Source organism: Pipistrellus hanaki (assembly GCF_964339955.1).
Source record: "Pipistrellus hanaki genome assembly, chromosome: 9".
Lineage (NCBI taxonomy): Eukaryota > Metazoa > Chordata > Mammalia > Chiroptera > Vespertilionidae > Pipistrellus > Pipistrellus hanaki.
In genome coordinates, this window is record NC_140511.1 from 58,921,978 (window position 1) to 58,944,646 (window position 22,669).

The 22,669-nt window shown below is 38.8% G+C and overlaps 1 long non-coding RNA gene across 1 annotated transcript in view; it reads right to left on the reverse strand.

The window, feature by feature from the left end:
* LOC311627276 overlaps positions 1-22,669 on the reverse strand; it is a 570,423-nt gene that overhangs the window by 60,252 nt on the left and 487,502 nt on the right. The window contains exon 2 of the long non-coding RNA XR_014795879.1: positions 11,696-11,714. This is a non-coding gene — a long non-coding RNA (uncharacterized lncRNA). The remainder of the gene's footprint in view (positions 1-11,695; positions 11,715-22,669) is intronic.

The window sequence follows — 22,669 nt, forward strand, 5'->3', positions numbered from 1 at the left end:
AACCTGGAGGATATTAAGCTTTTTAATTCTTCTTCTCACATGCCATTCAGCTATAACTAAATTAAGCAACTGGCTCTACCAACAAGCCTCCCCTGACTTCAAAGTAGATATAACACAGATAGAGATGGTGATTTATAAAAACTGAGACTAATTACTTTGATTTGAAAAACTTTTCTAGATATGTCATTTTCTAGGATATCTAAAACGCTCTATCTTAATTTTTGAATGATTGCAATAAGCAAATGTACTTGCAATTCTAATAGTCACTGAGTAATTTGTGAGGATTACTTCCTGTTGCTACTGGCACATCAATATACAGATGGATCATTGGAACAAAAGCCAGTTCAGAAATAATATACTAATGTATACTTGGAAATTCAGGGTATAAAAAGATCTCAAGTCAAAAATGACTCTTTAATTATTTGTGGTGGGCAACTTGATAGAAATTTGCTAAAAACAAAAATGTATCCAAAGCCTCACACAGTACACAAGAGTAAACTCCAGATTGATTAGAGGTGAAATCTATGTAATAAAAGCCCAGCAACCATTATAGCACAACTACTGGAACGACTATTCACTATAAAGTGCCTGCCACAGGGAACACCTCTAGCACTGCTGCTGAGCCAGAGGGACCTGGGGCCAGTTGAGTGGCCACTGCCAATGCACCAGTAAAGAAGAATGCAAAGGTGGCCAACATGAGCATGCACCTTGAGATGAAGGCTCTGTGGGACGAACTCAATCAGCTGGGCACTGAATCATCACCAAGCCTGGCAGGTCAGGGCAACTCTCTCCCTGCTGACACCCTCCCAACATGGCCCGATCCATTCAAGCAAGACTGAGAAACGAGATGAGAGGTGCAACCTGGCCACCTGCAGGTCCCTCTCAGTGCAAGCCACCTCCTTTGCTCTCAGAGTCCCTGCTCTAGTGACAGCTGCCCGGCACACCAGGCCAGAGGGTACTTCTCAGGAGGCCAGAAAGGCGGCTGAGTGAAACCTTGTGGACCTACCACCTGACAGGCAGCCCAGGATCCGGCACCTCCATAAATGGACCGGCTCAAAGCACACAGAGCTTGAGGAGAAGGCAGCCTCCTGTGAGGGGCCTTGCCATTAGCCAGCTCCTGGTGATCCCACCTCAAAGGAAACTCAGTCTTTGGTTCCTTAGTTCAGTCTATCTATCCCAGCTAAAGAGGAGCAGCTAGGCACATTTTAAGGGAGAATTAAGACTAAAACAGTGTGTTCTGTTTCATGGAGATTGTTACCCAGTTGTCTTGGGCCTAAATTGCAAGTGATTGAGGGGCCTGGCTCTGCCACGGGGGCCCGCATCTTCCAATTGGCCTGTATTTGCTGATAGGGCCCAAAGAGAAGAAGGGAAACAAGTTTTTCAATGCAATGGATTTGAGCAACAGACAAAGGCAAGTGCCCGGCAGTATCTAATGTACACACAGAGGCACCAGCTCTGAGTCTGCCTGGCCAAAGGGAGCTCAGGGCCTGTTTGCAGAGCCTTCTGGTGGTTTCTGTTTCCTGCTAAGCTGTCCTCCCTGGAAAGTCTGGGGCCCATGCTCAGCTCCAGCTCAGTGAGTCTTCTCCAAGCCCCTCTCCCTGGCCAGCCCTGCTCCTAATTATCCCCACTACCCTAATCAGGATTGGGGCCAGCTGGCCAACATCCCTCAGCCCCTTCACCCAGCAGGCCTGGCCCCATGTAAGTCTTGCAGACATTAAAGATAATATTTGGAATCTTAAAATGTATTAGTGTCATGAAGGACAAAAAAGAGCAGGGAAACTGTTCTAAGATGAGACTAGGGAAACTAAATGCAACTTACAATTCTTGATTGGAAACTTGATGGAAACAAAACAAAGAACTATTTTATACATTATCAAGACAATTGGGGAGATTTAAATATGGACTACCTATATTAATAATCTATGCTAAAAAAAAAAAGGTAATATGCTAATTAGGGCAGACGTCATTCGAAAGTCCATTAGGACGAACCCACAAAAGCTGTGGGGCCTGGGGTTCAAGGAAGCTGTGGACTCAAGGAAGGTAGGAGGTCCTTCCTGACAAAGTGGGCCAGCTGGAACAAAGCCGCCCTGTGGGTGTTCATTCGCTGCCTGCAGCTTATAGGCCCCCGTGGGTGTTAGTTTTAAATGGAATGTAGTGCTGGCTGCTTGGGAGAGAGTGGGAACTTGGAGCTGCAGCTCTATCTGGGGGACACAGTGGGGCCCACACTGTGGCTTCCCGAGGGCGCTGTTTGCTGGCCATGTAGGCTGTCCCCACTGCAGGCTTCTGGCTCAGTCTGAAGCTTGGGCTGGGAAGCTGGGTAGTGAGTTTCCTACTGTGCAAGCTTTGGTGTAGATAAGGAGTACCCGTCAGGGAATATTGTCTTCTCTAAGCCCCTGGGGCTCCTGCTCCCTCATTCACATTCCCGGAACAAAGCCACCCGCTTCTTTTCCACCTGGAAGCCATGGCAGGCCAGGCTGCAAGGCAAAAGGCTCCCGAGCAGATTTCACATGCCCACATACTCACTAGCACACAGCACCGTGGTCGCAGGTAGACTCTCATCACCCTACCTGGTTTGTGCCCTCTTGCTTGCTCTGAATGTCCCCAGTCCATATGTGCCCCTCAGTCTCTCCAGCTTACAGCCCTGTCCGTGTACAAACGCACTTCTGTGACTTCAGGTTATCTTCAAAAGCAGAACGCTGGAAAGGAGGCATCTCACTGCTTTCCAGGGTTACTCTTCTGTGTGAGGCTCCACTCCTCTCATGGTGGGCCTGTCTGCTGAAAAGCCCTGCATTTGCATTTGGTTTATAGCCTAGTGGTGCAGACTCGGATGCAAAACAACTGTCAGCTTCAAGTGCCCATGCGGTGGGGGTGGGGGTAGAGGGAGCTATATTACCTGGAATCTGTTGTTCAGCTTTGATGATAACAGGGAGGCCTGGGCTTTGCGCCATGATACTGCATAAACTCCAAAGAACTCTCAGTGGCTTTGTTTCCAATACTTTAACACACTGTAAATTAAATGCACTCTTTTTCTTCTCTAAATCTAAGTCTTTTGTCATTAAAGTGAAGATGTAGAAAGAATAGGTTTACACTGACTGGGCTCTTGGACATTAGATTTGCACTGAAGACATGTTGTGTCTATTTTCAGAATGCATATCGCAAAGGTGTTCCAAAAAAAAAAGAAAGTTCAAGGTTGACCCTCTTGATAAGGAATGGGCGTAAGGGGCATAATACAGACATTTCTCTCCAAAAGCTTACAGTCTTAGTTGGAGGGAATAAGACATACAGTGTCAAAAAGTTCAGTATTTCAAGAGTTAAAAAAAAGTACAAGACAAATACAAGAGGCCATATAGTATTAGGCAATTTTCAAATATATGGAGGTTCAAAACTTTAAATGGCAGTGGCTATAAATGTTCAACTTGATAAATGTACATCTTTCCCAAAGAATGTATCATTGTAATTTGGCCCTATGGCAAACCTTTGAAAAATCAGAGGTTGAATCTTAGTAATTGTTCTCTTTTATCCTAAAATTATTTTGATTTTAAAGGCCTCCTTGGTCCTTTTCCAAACCCCTAAACCTTTACCCTCCCCCACAGGTTTTTAGTATATGAAAGCTGAGTAAGTTAAGGTTGTTGGTCAAGAAGTAATGCCATCGTGACTTTTAAGTTAGAATTTTTGGTCAGACTCCCCCCACTTTCTTTTTATACCCTGTTTATTTCTACAAATTAAGGTGGTAATTAATCCACTCTGTTTTGTAAATATGCAAAGTGTCCCCTCAGGAGAAAGTTCCATTGCCTGCTATGGCATGTGCTGACCACCAGGGGGCGGTAAAGAACTAAGGAAGGCCCCAGCTGTCAGCCAGGGAAGGAAGGCCCTACCTGGCAGCCAGAAGTCCCTGATGGGCATTGATCACTGGCCAGGCCTGGGGACCCTACCTGTGTGTGAATTTTGTGCACCAGGCCTCTAGTATATAAAATGAGAGCATCACATCAATGTTAAAGTTCTTCAGTGTGATCATTGTATTGTGGTTACTTTAGGGGAACACCCTCTTTAGGAGATACTGGCTGGAGTATGTAGGAGTAAAGTGTGTGATATCTGCATAATACTTTCAAATGGTTCAGCCAAATGGAAAAGAAGAGATAAATTGCTAACAATTGAAAAATACAGGTGATGGGTATATGGCTATTAATTTTACTATTCTTTTAAGGTTTCTATAAATTCAAATGTTTATAAAAATTAAAAATATGAAAAATATTCATTCTACTTTAACTACTACCCTTGTAATAATCTTTAGACACTTTGGTCCTTTAGATATTTTGGTTCTAGATGTTGCTATGGGATACATGCAATATGGACACTTTATTTTACATTAGTGCTCAAAGTTTTGCATATATATATATATATATATATATATGTGTGTGTGTGTGTGTGTGTGTGTGTGTGTGTGTGTGTGTATGTGTGTGTGTGTGTCAACAGTTGTTTTATGTACATGTTCCTAGACTTCCACAATCCAAGATTCTGATATAGTAAATGGAGAATATATCATAGTGTCTTGAATTTTAGGAAAATGCTTCAGGGAGATTTTGAACCTAGTATCTAAGATCACACATTATATGGTTTCCAAAACTGGTTGATAGACTAACCTGAGGAGGCATTTTGTTGTTGTTTCTGCTTTTCGTTGTTGTCTTTTTCTTTTTTTAGGTGCACAGATTACAAAACTGCAGCCAAATGTACTAAGATTCTCCAGAATGATACCCAGAGTTTGAGTTTTAAAAAATCCAAAGAAGCAAAACAACAAACAAACTCTCAATCCCCTATGAGATTCTGATTTGGGAATCAATAATATGTTTCATTTTATGCTCATTAAGTTTCCTGTTAGCTTTCTGTCAAATGAAGTGTGGTATGGTTTGTTAGAGAAAAGTTGTGTCTCAAGAAGTTGCTTTAAATTGCATTTTAGGAGCAAAATATAAATTTAGTTTGTAAAATTCAAGTGAGCATTTCTTTTAGCCAATAACTTCAGTTTCACCTTCACTGCTACTATATAGATTCTTTTATTAGTAGTAGTACTACAGCAAATCCCTTGTTCTTTATAAATCAAACAAATAACCATGAAGGAATTTTCACTTGCAAGGTACACATAATTTGGTTAGATACTGTGTGAAGGAAAAAAAAGGGGGGCATTTTCCCTTTAAAATAACCAAGAGGGGGAAACCAATGAACTACATGCAAGCTGGCAAAATTCTGAAAAATAAGCATGCCACTTGGTTATGGGCACATAGTCAGTAGGAGGTGTGCAGGAGGCACCTTATCAATATTTCTCACGCATTGATGTTTCTAGCTCTCCATCCCTCTCCCTTTCTCTCTTTAAAAAATCAATAAAATATGTATATTTTTAAAAGGGTGATGATAGTAGAACACAGGACTGGAAATTTTGATTAAGAGCACATTATAGAGTTAATTAAATGCCTGATGAATAAATTTAAATGTTATTTCAGTGTCAGTGCTGAGATGAAAAGCTTCTGAATCAGTCATCCAGTAGAATGGTTGTTATCTCATGGTTTTAATCTACCTTTCTCTACGAAATAATGGTGTTGATCATTTTTCATACTCTTATTTAGCTTTTTGTGTATCTTCTTGGAGAAATGTCTATTCAGATCCTTTGGCCAATTTTAACTGGATTATCTTCTAATTATTGTTTCTAGAGTTCTTTACATATTCTGGGTTCAAGTCTCTTACAGGATATCTGATTTACAAATAGAGAAGGTTTTTTTCAAGGTCAGATATGTATCCGAAAGCAAATGGATAAATCACCAAGAGAAGTAACTTGTGGTTAATTGAAACTTAGTTAAGGTTGGTTAGGTTTTTGGGGAATATTTGAATAAAACAACTAAAAAAACGCATAAGGTTCCAGAATGAACCAACAGTATGAAAATTTAGGCATACACTAGTAAGGAGAGGAGGTATTCGTTGTTGTTTTTTTTCCTAAGTTCTACATCACACAAACTGTATAACTGTTGAAGCCAGAGCTCTTGTCAACTCTTATATTTCAAAAATATGTGTTATTAAAGAGACTAGAAAATTTAACACAGGCTATCATGGGTAAGCAATTCTCTTGACACATATTGTTGCAATTTGAAATTCTTAAATATCATTCTCCAAGACCATTTTCTCCCTCTTGAAACATTTTGTTTTCTCAGTCGTGAAGAAATGTATTGGTCTTCTGAGGCAAATTCTATCTGGCTTCCCTCTTTTGATGATGCCATTGAGTCTCACCTCTACTTTTATGAGAGGACTTGATGGACACATTTGAAGTCTGAGTAATCTCATACAGGCATTTAGAAGTAATAAAAAATGTCTCTTTCACAACATAGTTCTAGTTTAATGTAAGTTTTGGAGACTGCCTGGGCATAGAGAATTATTGTTCCTATCATATTTAAAGTGTAGTTGAAATTCTACTCACATTATTTACTCAGGCAAACAAAACATTTTTGTTCAGATATTTGGAATAAAAATGAGAAAGTATCCTGAAAGAGTGTATTTTTAGCAAAGTCTCATTCTGGCATGTCACGTCTTTGAAGACACAATTCAATGAAAAGCCATTCCCATATAGACATTACTGAGAAACATCAGAAGAAAGTGCATCACAGAGGTTATGGACAATTTTAAGTAAATATAGATTTCAGTTGTCACATATTCTGCAGCGTTAAGATGACACATCTTTAGTCACCTTCTTTTCTACAATTCAACATCCTAAATGGGCTCTAGGAACAGCTGAACCATCAGGACAAGCACCAGTTTGGCTGTAAATGCAATGACCTACATCTTTAGCCACAGTCTTACTGCATAAGCAATAGTTATTCCTGTTCTCTTTTATTCATACTAGAGGCCCCATGCATGAAATCCATGCAAGAGTAAGCTTTCCTTCCCCCGCTGCCTGTACTGGCTTCTCTCTGGCATCCAGGACCCGGTCTTTCCTCACAGCCCTGGCTTCATCCAGAAGGTTGTCTGGAAGGATATCTGGTCTTATTAGTATATTATGCTTTTATTATTATAGATGCACAGGTACAACCACAATGTTGAGAATTATAGTCACTCTATAAAATAAAACAAAAAATAATTTTCGAATAATTATTGTATATCAGGTATTTATCTAAGAATTATCCCCTGTCCTGTCTAGTTTGACTCAGTGGGTAGAGAGTTGGCTTGTAGATTCAAGGGTCCTGAGTTCTGATTCTAGTCAAGGGCACATGCCTGGATTTCGGGATTGATCCCAGTAGGGGGCATGCAGGAGGCAGCCAATCAATGATTCTTTCTCATCATTGATGTTTATATATCTCTCTCCCTCTTCCTTCCTCTCTGAAATAAATAAAAATATTTTTAAAAAGAATTACCCCTTTATAAAGTCAGTCTTATGACTATTATTATTATTTTCATTTTACAGATGAGGATATTCAGGCTTAGAAAATAAATTTAATGGCCTAAGATCACAAAATTTAAAATAAGTTTGGCAAGATAAAATCTAGACTTTGAACTCCTGAGCACACTGTGTTAGAATAAGTTAGACTCCTCAATACATTATTTCCTGAACCAAGGGTCTGTTATTTTAATTGATTCTACTCTGGAAATAATAATTCAACTACAGAAAATAGAAAACTAAATACCAAACTAAAGAGAAATGTACACTGACTAAAGGTTTTAACCCTGGGAACTGGGGGCACTCATTCACTTAAGGAATGTTTATTTTCTACTCTGTTCTGTACAGGGGCTGCTATTATAACTCTGAACGAGGCAGACAGGAGGCAGGCTCCCAGGATGCTCAAGTAGAGGACCAGGAGGGCAAGACATAAGGAAGTGAGAAGTAAGTATTTACCTTCAGGGCTATAAAGAAAATAAAATTGTTAATCTGACAGAGCATATTGGAGAGGAATGGATCATTTAAATATTGTGTCAGAAAGGTCTACAAGAAAGCGGCCTTGGATTTGAAACCTTATTTGTGGAAAGGAGCCAGACCAAGTCTAACAGGTGGACGAGTGCTGCAGTCACAGTGATGGAGGGTGCAAATGCTTGGTGAGGATGTCCACAGAGGAGAACGCAGCCCTGAACTGGAGTCAAAGAGCCATTTCCAGGAGTTGTGATTTCATGTTGATACAGGGGATCCCTGTTTCTTGTCTCCAAGCCATGAAACAGCAAAAATGCAAAAATGAACTGTCACCACCTAAGATTCCACATGAGTAAAACTTAGGATTTGTAGAGAAATCTGAGATCACATGGCCAACCTCTCTTTAAAAACCAGTTAGAATGATTAGGATATGCATGTAATGCCTCAATCAATAAAGAAAACAAACAAAAAACATTTGGGGTGCTGGCCAGTAGAGTTCAGGGGTTGAATGCAGACATATTAACCAGGAGGTCTCGGTTTGATTCCCTGTCAGGCCACTTAACCGGGTTGCAGGCTCGACCACCAGTTTCCAAAGAGCAGGAGGCAGCTGGTCAGTGCTTCTCTCTCAGCATTCATGTTTCTGTCTCTCATTCTCTTTTCCTCTATGAAGTCAATAAAAAGAATTAAAAAAAAAAGTTAAGGGTGACCTCTGAGTTACAAGTGAAGGGTATTTAAAAGCTATATTTCTCTTTCTTTTGTGTCTGAATTTGCCTCCAAGTTCACATAACTTTACCGGCAATATACATTAAAGTCATTGTCCGTGTAAACTATCCAACTTTTGACTTCAGAACCATTCAGCAGAAGAGAATATTTATTTTTGAGTCACAGAAGTTTCTATTAACATGTGACATTCAAAATGTATTAATTTAAAAAATAACATAATTGCTTGGCCCATGGGCCATCTTATACACCAAAAGGTGGCAATTTTAATCCCCTGTCAGGGCACATGTGAGAGGGAACCAATGATCTTTTCTGTCAAAGAAAAGAGTTTGCTGCCATTTTGATATGACCTTCAGACTCTCAGGGGGCCGCCAGCTTAGGCCCTGTCTTATCCCTCCCCTTCCTCTGAATTAGCCAATCCAAAATAATGGGAACCGCACCGAGCCCTGACCAATCAAGTCAGAGTTCAGAGTGAGGGGTAGGGCAGACCCTCATCAGGAAATGAAACCCCTTGGGCTTGCTTTGCCCATGATTTCCACCTGGCAACAGCACCCTTCTGGGAAGGGGTGAGTTTGCCTTGTCCATCCAGTTTCGACTTATCATGTATCATTGTTGCATTCCTGCGACATCTTTGAGAGCATTTCTAACACACATACTGGGGTTGCAGGTCTAATCCCCAGTTGGGCTGTGTATGGTATGCAACTGATTAATATTTCTCTTTCACATCAATGCTTTTCTCTCTCCCTCTCTCCTTTCCTCCCTCTCTCAAATCAATAAAATAAAAAACATATTGAGGATTAAAAAATAATAATGAAATAAAAAAATCAGAATTCCTGAGTAAAGAAAAAGACTAAAGTAAAAGTTACTAACTCCTGAAATTACAGAATACATGTTAAAAATAGAGAATGACACCTTAAGTTCACATAATGCCTTTTGATATATGCAGTTTTTCCTTTGCTTTCTACTCATAAAATATAAATAACCTTTGTAGAGACTTTTGTACAAAACTGAAAAATAGTAAAAATAAAAAATTTCAGCTTATAGTGAGATCCAGCTATAAATCTCATTATTTTTATGAACATCTTCAGTGGCTTATATGATTTTAAAGGTAAAAATGTCTCCAAAAATTGTTAAATTTATTTACCAAACTTTTTTAAAAAATTATTTCTTAAGATCGATTTTTTTCTCGCTATCATCCTTATTTTAAGTGCAGAGTATTAAAAGGAAAGAATATACAAATATTGCCTAATAAAAACCCTACTATTTTAGCTAGCAAAAGGAAAACAAAACCACTCAATCAATCAACACTCACCTAGTTAATGAAAGTGTATCTAAATCTCAGTGAAAAACATCACACAAGGAAACTTATGTCAAATGTCCATCCTATAGTAATCATATATTTTGATGAAAGATCCATGCAGTGAGACTATCTATGGTCTAAATCAGGGGTCTTCAAACTTCGGCCCGCGGGCCACATGCAGCCCCCAGGGGAGTCTGATCCTGCCCGCCAGGTTTTTTGAGCAGTGAGCGCAGCCAAGGTGTTACAGTAGGAATTAGTAGTTCATATAGTCCGGCCCTCCAGCTCTCTGAGGGACCGTGATCTGGCCCCCACTTTAAAAAGTTTGAGGACCCCTGGTCTAAATGCTCTGAGTAATAAGTTTACATTTGATTACAAGCATTTTTACATATTTTTTCCTCAACTAATCCTCAAACAACACTTCTAGGAAAGTGTTACATAATACTTTGTGGATAAGATTGAGATTAGCAAGACAGTGACAAAGGATTTAAATGAATTTGTCTTACAAATGCTCAATACTGCTGCTATTCTTCACTCAGGATTGTGAGGAGAAAAGGGAACAGAGAAGTGAAAGAGCTGGGCATTTGGAAGCCTTTTATGTGCATGAATTGATTTTATCACTATTCATTCAAGCACCAGAAATCACTGAAAGCAGTAGCTTGTGGAGTCAGAAAGAAAGTCTGAATGCTAATTTTAATGTTTCTTAGTAATATGACTTTTGCAAATTAATTAAATTAATTAATTTTCTTAGGTTCAATTTCCTCTTCCAAAAAGCATGGATAATTAATTGGGAATGTTCCAAACCAGGAAATGATGAAGATGAAATAAATTAATATATCTATATACTTACTTCCTTTGTACTAAAAAATATTAGTCCTCTGTTTATCACATACTTCATTTTTGTTTCATAATTAACAATCCCAGTGTTATTTGAATAACCTAACGTCCGCCAGCCTTTTAGTGATGTGGTTCTTTTTACCAGGAAACCCTTCTACCTCTTTTTTCTGACTCATTCCTTTTTGGGTTTTTTTTTGTGTGTGTGTGTGTGTGTGCTCAGTTCAAACATCTCTCCCTCCAGAAAAGCTCCTCCTGTCCTTAGATTTCTTAATATATTCTCTCTTTGCAATTCTGTACCATGCTGTGTCTACTTCTGCTTACACATTAATTGCTGACATATCTTCCATCTCACCCACCAACTAAGGTACATGCCCTTGACCTGAACCTGGGACCCTTCAGTCCACAGACTGATGCTTCATTCACTAAGCCAAACCGGTTAGAGCTATTTTACATCTTTACATCTCATGTCCTCATTGCCAACTACAGGGACAGCTTTTATTTTTCCCTAGTACAATGTTTCCAATATTGCTCTTAATTCCATTAAAACTGCATACATTAAATTTTAGAAACCAAAATGTCCACACATTGAGATCTGTTCTACTGAGGGATAAGAGGAACTGACATAGATGCAACCTGAAATCTAAGACTCTTTGCTTCTGTTCCTTTACTGCCATCTTCTGACATGTTCGATGTTTGCTGCTGGAGTCATTTATTACTTTCAGAGCCTCTTCTGTTCATGGGTGGATTATCTATCTAGGCAGCACTGAGGAATCTGAGCTAAGGATAGTTACTGATGCTGGTGTTGAAGATGACAGAGTGCTTTACTTTTACCTGAAACTCAGCGCTAATGATAAAGGCTATTTGACTGGCCAAAAATATTAAAATAGCTCTAACCGGTTTGGCTTAGTGAATGAAGCATCAGTCTGTGGACTGAAGGTTCCTGGGTTCAGGTCAAGGGCTTGTACCTTGGTTGTGGGCACACCTCTTAGGGGTGTGCAAGAGGCAGCTGATTGAAGTTTCTCTCTCATCAATGTTTCTCTCTATCCATATCTATAATAAATAAATAAAATATATATTTAAAATATATTAAAATAAAAATATGTTGTTCAGCGTAGCATCTATTGCCTCAGTGATGCTGTATTAATAGTCAAGGATGTGTATTCTGTCCAGTTTGAACTTGAAAAAGTCACTAGATCTAATTTAACTGTAAAAATGTAAGATAGGGAGCGATTATCTTCAATGTTCCCCATAGGTGTTGAATGTAATGATTCTCTTTCATTTTATGGGAAAAGTCATTCAAATTCACCTAGAATGGTGCATGAAGCATAGCTGTTATGTATAAACACACATTGGTTGTAAAGCATGTTCACCTGGCTAATTTCAAAAATACTTAAAAATCCTGTGAAGTAAGCAGGGGATATACCGCCTTTTCCATTTTTCAGTTGAGAAACCTTGCACTTAGACTCAAGGCCAAAAAGCAAATTCTAGCTACAAGCCCTGTGTTCTTCCTTCCTTAGAGCAAATTATTTTGGTCCACTATAATTATTTCAAATACATACAAACATAAAGCCATGTAAAAAAAAATGGTAGAACTTGGGTACATATTAAAAGCATGGCATTTTATGTTCACTCCAAAACATAAGTCTGTGAAGCATGTTTTACTTAAAAAATGACTTATTGGAGAGATGTGTGAATAAATCACTTTCATTCCTATCTCTTGACAGCCAATGGTCATTGGCATCAATTCAACACTAAAGGAATCCCCAATCTGGGCTGGAGATTGTGATAACAGAATGGCTGCAGAACAGCTCAAGGGTATTAACAGCTCAATTATAGTAGCTCAATTATAAAGCAGCACAGCTGTGAAAAGCATGGCTGTAAGTTGGCCCTGGGGCCAGGCAGCTCTGCTCTGGTCTCCTCTGCCCTGCACCAGTCTTTTCCTCTGTTCCCGCGAGTTATCTTTGGTGTCTCATCTTGCATGCTCCAGCTCCTGACCTTGAGATGGATTTTTAGCCATATCTTTGATGGAAATAAAACACTTTTTAAAAATTGCTATGTAAAACTTCCAATTATCATAATAGTAAATATCTTAGGCTTTCCTGGCCTATGTTGTCTATTGCAACTGCTCAGCTCTACCATTAGGAACAAAGCACCATATCACAATATGCAAAGAAATGGGCATGGATGTGTTCCAATAAAACAAAAACTTTGTATTTAAAAGCTGGTGGTGGGCCAGATTTGGATAGCAGTTTGCTTACTTTTCCTTGAGTATACAAATATGTCTGAGAACTTAATTGCTGTTGCTAGGAACTGTGGGAAATCCCTCAACCTTTTACAGGGCATAGATAAAACTCATATAATTTTATTCTTAATGGTAAGTGCTTTTCACCTATGATCCAGAAACAAAACAAGATGTCTACTCACACTTCCATTCAATATTGTATGAGGAGTTATAGCCAAGGAAATGTAAATGCTAGGGATTTGGATGGAGGGAGAGATGAAAAGGTGGAGCACACGAGATTTTTCAGGAGAATGGAACTCTGTAGGATACTATAATATAATGTAATGGTGGATGCATACTATTATATATTTGTCAAAACCTTAGAAGGTACAAGGCACATCAATTGTGGCAAATGTACCCAGTGATGCAAGATGTCAATAATAGGGAGAATTATATGGGGGTGGAGAGTGAGGGAGCATATGGAAACTTTCTATACATTCCATGCAATTTTTCAGTATATACAAAACTACTCTAAAATGGTCTATTAATAGAAACATATACACATACATATAAAAATGTATAAATATATGTATATAAACATAAATGTAAAAAATGGTGAATCTAGTAAAGGGTAGAGGATTTATTTTATACAATTTGATTTTTTAAAATTAGGAATTGGGGGGAAACCTTGGTTATATATGAAGAAGTATACAAAAATAATGCCTAAGAATGTCAATACAATAAGAATACATTGAAGTAGTTGTGTGTCGTCTTGGAAATGTCTGATTCTGTCAAATCCCTGCTTAAAACCGTCACGTTTCCCACTGTACTAGGTTGAAGACAAAACCACTCCACAAGGCAGCGAGGCCCAGCGTGGTCCTGGCCTCTGCCTCCTCTTCCTGCCCACTGACTGGCTTCCCATCACCTTCATCTCTGCCCTCTGGGATCCAGCTGTACCTGACTGTACCCTGACACATCGGAGGGAGCAGCTCCCCTCAAGTCCTCCTCCTCCTGGTCTTTGATGGTGCTGCTGCCTCCTGCGGACAAAGCGGACCTGAGAAAGGGATTTCCATGCAGACTCCGGACTGCTCCTTTAAACGTGCTGCTGGAATTTCCCCGCCTCCTTAGTCCATGTTTCCTTAGTCCCACCAAAGCACTGAGCGCAGGACGCTGCCCTCACCTGCTCACTTGTCCATAGCCTCCAGCGCTCGTGACCCTGAGGGCAGGGCCCGTCCTTATTCCTGGGCCCCGGTGCACAATAAGTATGTATTGAATAAATGGGCTAAATTCCCCATTTTCTTGTTTATCAAAGAGTTTAACAAGATGACCTAGAGGACAATACGGCCCTATTGCCAATAATACGGATAGGCGAATTCCCAAACCACGAAATACATTTTTTCGTTGTAATTCCTCTAGTTCTAGGCATCTGTATCTTGCGAGTCTGAAGAATCAGATACATAGTTTCCATGAACTCTCTGGATCTCACGTGGGTTGGTCACGTGAGACCAGTTCCCAGCATGCCTCCGGACTTGAGGACTGCATTTCCCACGCAGGAGCCTGAACTCTGAACCTGCTGGGAGGTGGTGGCTGAGTCAGTGGCCTGGTCTCTGAGGCCGGACCACCGAGGACTCGGGGACCAGCGGCGGGCTGTGCAGAATGCCATCCACATGCTGGAGCAGGACCTGAGCCCGCGGTGCAGGAGCTGCTCAGTGAGGGCTGCGGCCACGCTATTGCATCAGGCAGCAAGATGCATCGTTTCCTCTGCCTGTCTGTGCGGGGTGAGTTCCGGCTTCTATGCTGTCTGGGTGGGAGCGAGAAAACCCCAGGAACTCCCTGAACCCCGGGAGAGGTGGAGGGTTGGGAACTGAAGGTTTGCAGTGGAGGTGGTGGGTTGTGGGGGAGGGTTTACATTTGGGGCCTTTTACTCAATACTTCCCAGAATCCTTTAAGGGTGAGCACCCCTGGGCCTCGTTCTACTGCTGCATATTCATCAGAAATTGCAACTTAGGCCAAAGCTAAACCATGGAAGGAGCAGAATCATTTATAATACTATTGCTCTTGCCCTGGATTGGTCAGGAAGGACTGCCCAGTTAATTGGATATGTAACGCTGACTAAGAAAGCACACTTGGCCTAGGTATTCTGCCATATTCCTAAGCATATTCCTAGTTAGAAGGGAATGATGAAAAGCGTCAAAAACAAGACGTTGGCAGTTGCAAGGGGAGAAGACACTTAGATGTGATTCTGCCACGGAGTGGACACGGAGAGTCAGAAGATGAGTGTGATCTCCAGGTTGGATGATGCCCTGGTGGTGATGCTATTTCCCCAGATAGGAAATATAGTCCTGCAGCTGGGTTTGCATTTGGAGAAGTTAGAGAATCAAAGGTACAGTAGTACTAAGAGAATTAAAGGTATAGTGTTAAGTATACTGAATCTGAGGTACCTGTGTAATAATTAAATACACAGGTGGAACAGTTTCTTTATTCCTTCCCCCCAAATTTGCATTTGTTTTATACTTCATGCCTTCTTAAAAGCAATTTCGTGTTGAAAGCTTTTTGTAATTCAGTTTTCCCCTGTCCTTACTCTTGACTTCCTTTAATTCTCCTACTGTAAAATCTTTACTTTAATATGTATAGTAATTATGTGTGTACATATACATCCACACATCAAGTCATCTTTCAGAAACACTTGTGTGATTTGCAGGTGTCCTTTAGACTGTCCATTTTCTAAGGGCAGCAGCTTTAACTTTCTCCTTAGTATGGTGATGCTTGGAAAATTTTTCTTAAAAAAATAACTCAAATTCAGTTGAGTTGAGAGGCCCAATGAGCTTCTCAGTACTTGAAGTGGATGATCATGTTTTTTGTTGCTGTTTCTATTGTTGCTGTCATTAGCATTATGAACACATTCTCCACTCTGCCTCAAATCAAGAATAGCCTGGATGTTAATCTATGTAGGATGATGTTCCAGAGATAGATCAATTTGTGGATGTGTATAAAGGAATGAAGCTGAAAGATGCCTACTATTGGTTCACAGTGTCAGCCGAGAGGTGACCTATAATAACTACCTAGACAAAATTGTTAAATAAAAGGGTGAAAGGGGACTGGAGTCTGTCTTTGATGGATGTGTCAGGATGGAGGAGTTTTCTGACATGCAATAAATAAACTCACTCTTCCTTTAGAGCTATGCTTCATATGAGCCTGCTTAAATTTCAGCCATGAAGTCCTATTGGGTTTATCGTTCTTTTCTCATTGGACCCAGTCTTTCCGGCCTGGCTGGTGAGCTAAGGTCCATCTCTTGATCTTGGCATACCTGTGGCACATCTCTTAGCAACGATTTATACCTTTAGAGGTTTTTGAAGTCTCTAGTCCAATTATACTGTAGCCTGCAGAGATTTTATGTCACATAACAGTTAACATTTTTTTAGAAAGGACTATGCCTGAGCATAGGAGAGATCACCCTAAATACTATCATTTTATTTTAATGAGAGGCAAAGATTTGTCCTCTCATGTTCTGTTGATGATACCCTCAGATGTTTGTCTGACACTAAAGTTCCCATTAGCGTTTGCAGGGTAACCTTGTCAATATCAGTCAGGCAACATGACACAAATCACACCTTTTACTCTCTTTTTTCTCCTATACTCAGTTTCCCCCTTTAAATTTTAATCAAGCAATATTGCCACACCTGTAATAAAATGAAGCTTTATATAGAAGTACCTGAATGGAGTTTTGTTTTCTTTTTAGTGTCTTGCAGTTTTCTTACAGAATAACTAGGATAAAGACTGAGTGATGAGCCATTAAGAAACAACATATGCCGAAACCGATTTGTGCAGGAGGCAGCTGATCAATGACTCTCTCTCATCGATGTTTCTAACTCTCTATCTCTCTCCCTTCCTCTCTGTACAAAAATCAATAAAATATATTAAAAAAGAAAAAGAAAAAAAAAAGAAACAACATATATTGGTAAACAGAAAACACCATCTTAAATTTGTGATACAATAATACAGAATTTTAATATCTAAATGACACCAGTTTAAGTATAGTCATGAGATATATTTTAATAAAATGTTGGAAAGAAAACAAAGCAATGTAAAATGAAACAAATGCAATGTATGGATGACAAACACATTAACTTTTTTTTGAAAATGTATAATCTCTGGATAGTGTTTAGAGTACTGCTTCTCTTGATATCCTATAATTATAACCCATTAAAATGTGTATTACAAACATTGACACAACTTGAATATTAGAAACTTGGAGGAGCAGTAGCAGTAGACTTCATTGTTTAGAATCAGCTAGACAATTTATCATTGCTGCGTTTTAATGATCTAATTAATAGCTTCAGTATTTATCCATATCTATTGGGCAAGGTTCCAAAGTCTGTGAGTTATGACTGCAGGTGTGTATCTATATGAAACAATGGCAATGATCCTGGCTCACCACCATCTAATCACTGTAGTAAAAGATTAGCTGCTAGATAAATATTTTTAATGCTGGATTGGAAGCTGTTTTATTGCAGTCAATCTCTGGGTGGTAGTATTTCTCAGTTTTGTCCAAAACTGTCTGAGACAGAATTAACTAAACTGTAATTTTGTGAGCTCCACTAATTTGTAAATCAGAATTCATGTACTGGGTCCCAGGTTCAATTCAGATCAAGAGCATGTACCTTGGTTGTGGGCACATCCCCAGTAATAGGTGTGCAGGTGACATCGGATCGATGTTTCTCTCTCATTGATGTTTCTAACTATCCCTCTCCTTTCCTCATGGTAAAAAAATCAATAGAATATATTTTTTAAAAAGAAAATGATTATTGTGTTAAAGAGAAAATCACAGACCCAAAATGGCAGCCCTTGTACTAAAGCCCATGATAACGAACCTCGATTTATTACATGCCCTGATTGTTATTTCAGCCTCTCCAAGAAACATAATCTTAATCGACCAGTCTGCAATTTTCTGGTCAGTATCAACGAGGCAGTCTATCATGTAGACCCTCTCCATCCAACCTTCTCCAATAGAAAGAAGACACAACCTGCATGATTAAAAAAATTTTTTTTGCCTTTCCCCCCAAAAGTTCTGCTCTAAAAGTAAGTTTTTACCAGCTCCCTTGCCCCCCTTTCTTCCTATAACAACCTTCCATTTTGTACCACCACTCTGGAGTGTCCCTCTAGTTACTGGATAGGATGCTGCAGAATTCATGGATTGCTTAATGAAGGCTATTAGATCTTTCAAATGATTCTGCTGAATTTTGTTCTTTAACAAATACAAGTACCATAACTAATAGACATCAAGGAGCATTGCAAGACTTAAGCTTAGTTCAGTCCCTGTCGTAAATTTTTAAAAAGCCAATATTTTTCAAATAAACGTGTCATTATACATGCATTTTAATAGAATGTGCACATTTAAAATATAGTTCTAGAGATTTATGATTTTATTCGGTGTTAGCTGAAAGTTGCAGAATGCCTAAGTTACGATAAAGTTTATCTACTCAAAATCTTCTTGGTAGATAGCTCTGAGAACTTGGAATTTTCTTGGGGAAAAAATATTTTTCTCTTTTTCAGAAAATAGAAAGAAAAAGCCAGTAAACTTTCAAGCCTCCTGCCAAAGGAAAATTATCTACGCCTAGAATGGACAAATTCCCAGAGCATGAATATTTTTTCTCATTTCCATGGCATAGTCACATCTTATTCTAAGAGCCTCTGACAGTTGTTAAGAAAATTGTTTGACCCCTGGGTATAATTAAGACCACCTCTCAATAACAATTGCACATAAAACCTCTGGCATTTATTTCATATTGTGCACACATAGTGGAAACGTTCATACATTTAAAACCTAGGGATAATTACTCAGACTATAGGAGAAAATAAATTATTATTTGTTGAGTTGTTGCTAATGAATGATAGGGATGTGCTTAGTAATTCACACTCTCATTTACTACTTGAGACAATCCATCGAGTTATGTTACTGTCCTGACTCTATAAATAAGGGAATCAAATCACATAAATTTTGCAATTTGTCCAAAATTATAAATTTGATAAGGGAGGCAAAGATTTAAACTTGTGTCAGTTGAACTTTATAGGATTAGCTCTTCTGCTACAGTTTGAAAATGAACATTTATTGAACACCTCTCAAGATGGAACTTTAGGGGTAAATATGGCATCAGAAAAAGAGACTGCATTTTTGTCTGCTTGTTAGTCTACTAAAATGGCATAGCTCTGTTCTGGATAATGTCTCCATGGAAGTATATTTACCACGTGATATTTTCAAAATCTGTTGGATTTACCGTGCCTTTGATATTATATACTGATTTCTACCATTTCTCATTGTTTTCACCAATAGTGTATTAGTCTAAGCCACTGCCTAAACTTGTAACACTGCAGATGTTACTGAAATGGCTTTTCAACCCCACTCTTGACCCCCTCCTCTGATTTCCCCTAAAGCAGTCAGATCAGGGTTTTGAAAATGTAAATCACATCATATGGTGCCCTGCTGAAAAACCCTTCAAAATTGTCCTGCCACACTGGGTTTTGACTCCTGGCTCCCTCCCTGGCCTTATGGTTTACCCCTCTTCTAGTTCTGAAATCCAAATCAGGCAAAGTTCACTGTTGCCTCAGACCATTTTTTTTTTCCTGTCTGGAATACTTTCCCCTGGATTTTCACCACTTTTTCATGTGTGTCTTAGCAAAAAGGCCCTACCTGATTATTCTATTGAATAAAAGCACACCTGAGTCTCTTATCTCTTGTCTCTGCTGGATTTAGGCTCACAGCTCTTGTTGCTGTTTGCAACTGCATTCTATACTTACCTAATGTCTGGATCCCAGCAAGATAGGATGTAAGATCTATCTCTCTCCCTCTTCCTCTCTCTCTTCCTCTCTTTCTTTCCAATGGGTTAAGTCTGAAAAAAAAGAGAAGCACAACAATTGAGCTATCACCTGTTAAAGTTTGTGTACATTTTGGGGGCACCATATGTATGTGTATTTTTTTTGTTTTATATTTTACTGATTTTGTACAGAGAGGAAGTGAGAGAGATAGAGAGATAGAAACATCGATGAGAGAGAGTCATCAATCAGCTGCCTCTTGCACACCCCCCACTGGGGATATGCCTGCAACCAAGGTACATGCCCTTGACCAGAATCGAACCCGGGACCCTTCAGTCCCAAGCCGACGCTCTATCCATTGAGCCAAACCAAGGTTTTGGCTGTATGTGTATTTTTTGTATCTACAGAATTATATGAATAAATGAGTGGATGAATGTAAGCAAAATGGAATCTTATCACCACTTTCTTCATTTGATCTCACAAGCATTCTGAATGCCGTAGAGGACATTGTAGGACTCATTTTGTCTGTTTGCCATTGTGTAGCAGCCAGCAGCTATCTCCTTTAGCTCCAAAGGTCAGGTCAAATTCAGTACTTACTGCAGTCACTTATTTTGATAGTTAGGGGACTAGAATCCATTCTCCTTTCTTGTCCACGAGGAAGCCATGAGAGGCTGGGAGGCAGCCTGAAAATACAACAGAGAAACAGGAAAAACTTAATGAACTAAACTTCACTGCAACTAATGAACCTACCCTACCTCTGTCTTTTTAGCTACCTTTGTAATCTTTGAGGACTAAAGCCACAGGGATTTGATGCATGTTCATATAATATGTGTGGTTACTTAGCACACTTAGTTCTAGCTTTTCATCTAATTCCCTTTACTGTCACCATACATATTAGATTTTTAAGAAAAGGAATAAATAATGTTTGGCTTGTTTTTTCATCAAAGTTAAAATTTGTTAGAGACTCATTGAGAGATCAGATTATTGGTTGGCTTTTCACTGAAATTGTTTTTACACTTATTTTTTTTCTCTTTCCTTGCATATATTTTTAGTTTGTTTCTAGGAATTCAATTACTAAAAGATTTTTCTATCTTTACAGTGCAATTGTCATCACAGACTCACTTGAACTCTTGACTTTGTGAGAAATGAGATTATTTTTCCAATATGAATTCATCTGACTTTTTAAATATAGACTGTAATAGCAAGCAAATTGGGCGCTCTGTAAACATGAGGCATGTGAAACAAATTCATAAACAGGTACACTGAGAAGTAAATGCCAGATCAGCATCCTCCTTGGCTTGAATTTTTTTATGAAGTTCAAATAAATCATATTGTGTAACTTCAGAAAAAATGAGGAAAGAAAGATTTATTCTCATGGGAAAATGACATAATTATAGCAACATCAAACCCTCCCTGAAAGCTACATGCTTTGGTGACTTATTCTTAACCAATATGAACTTTAGAAAACCAAGCTAAATGAAATGCCATTTTGCTGTGTGATTTCTTCCTATTAGTAGTTGTAATATTGGTGACAACCTGGTTTAATGAATTTAATTTTCTTTTCACACAGTGTTTTTATGGTACCTTGAGTTCCCACAAAATGCTAGTAATTGCTCAACCAAAAAAAAAATGTCTCTTTTAAAATTTATATATTACAGAAATACCGAATTAATGTTAATTTGATGCTGTCCTGAAGAACATATCGGAGATTTTAACATTCTAACGGGAATTTTATATGTCCTTAAGGTGCTTATTTTCAAATCTATTGGAATACTTCTAACATCTAAAAAAAATGTTCTAAGGATGACAGTTTGGAATTTGCATTTTCATTTTTTTTTTTTTTAACCAGTTTACTCTGTGAACTTGAGGAGACCTCTCTCCTTTCTCTCTCTCTCTCTCTCTCAAACACACACACACACACACACACACACACACACACACACCTAAATAACATTTTCAATCTATTTTGACATCAGCATTCTGTGATTGTATATTTAATACCTTCATAGCAATTTGGGAGGTCTCATTTGTTCTTATGTGTGGTCCTTCTTAATTAAAGCTCTTTGAAATTCTCCTATTCTCTTTCCACTAATACTGAACTTCAGAACATTATGCAGTTCAGGGAATCATCAACCAATATTTATTGAGTGGCCTGAAAGTTCAAGGGAGACAAAAATTTATGAGAGAGCACATAAACTTCAAGTTTCTTGACAATTGGGATGACTATTGGTACTAGTCTAAGACCTAGCATATCTGACCACAATTAGTGTCTTTATTCTTTAACTGACCAAGACTCTAAATGATTTTAGTGTTCCAAAACCTTTTATCATATTAAGAAAACTTTAGCATGCATCACAGTGGTTTCAAAGTAATATAGAAATATTAAGGCATGCTGGCCAGTAACTAAAAATAAAGACTTGGCATAGAAAAAAAATGGTACTGATTGGAATTGTACACTCAGGAGTGCTAACTGACTTTGAGTTGTTTATCCAAAGCACTGAGCTAGAGGTTCTTAAAAGGCCCATTAGCCAGATACTAAAAGGGGAAGTGTTTGTTTACATGTTTCTTGCTGAAAAACATTAAGACAAAATAGTAATCATTTGACAAAGTAGAAATGGTCAATCAATAAAAAGTTTTATCTGGGAGATTGCCAACATTTTTATATTGTCTTAATCCCTTTGAAGTGAATGAAGCCACTGATTCCTATGGTACTGAGGGGCTATAGGCAGATATCACTCTATAAGTTGTTCAGCCACTCATTGATACTTTCATTGATTTGTAACTCTGATATTAACCCTGTGGTAGTTGAGAAAATGCACAAGTTTGGTAAGGACAGAAAGGATCTTATCTTAGTGCATATTGGAGTCTGAAGACTGGAGTAAACTTTTATTTTCCAGTCACCTAATAT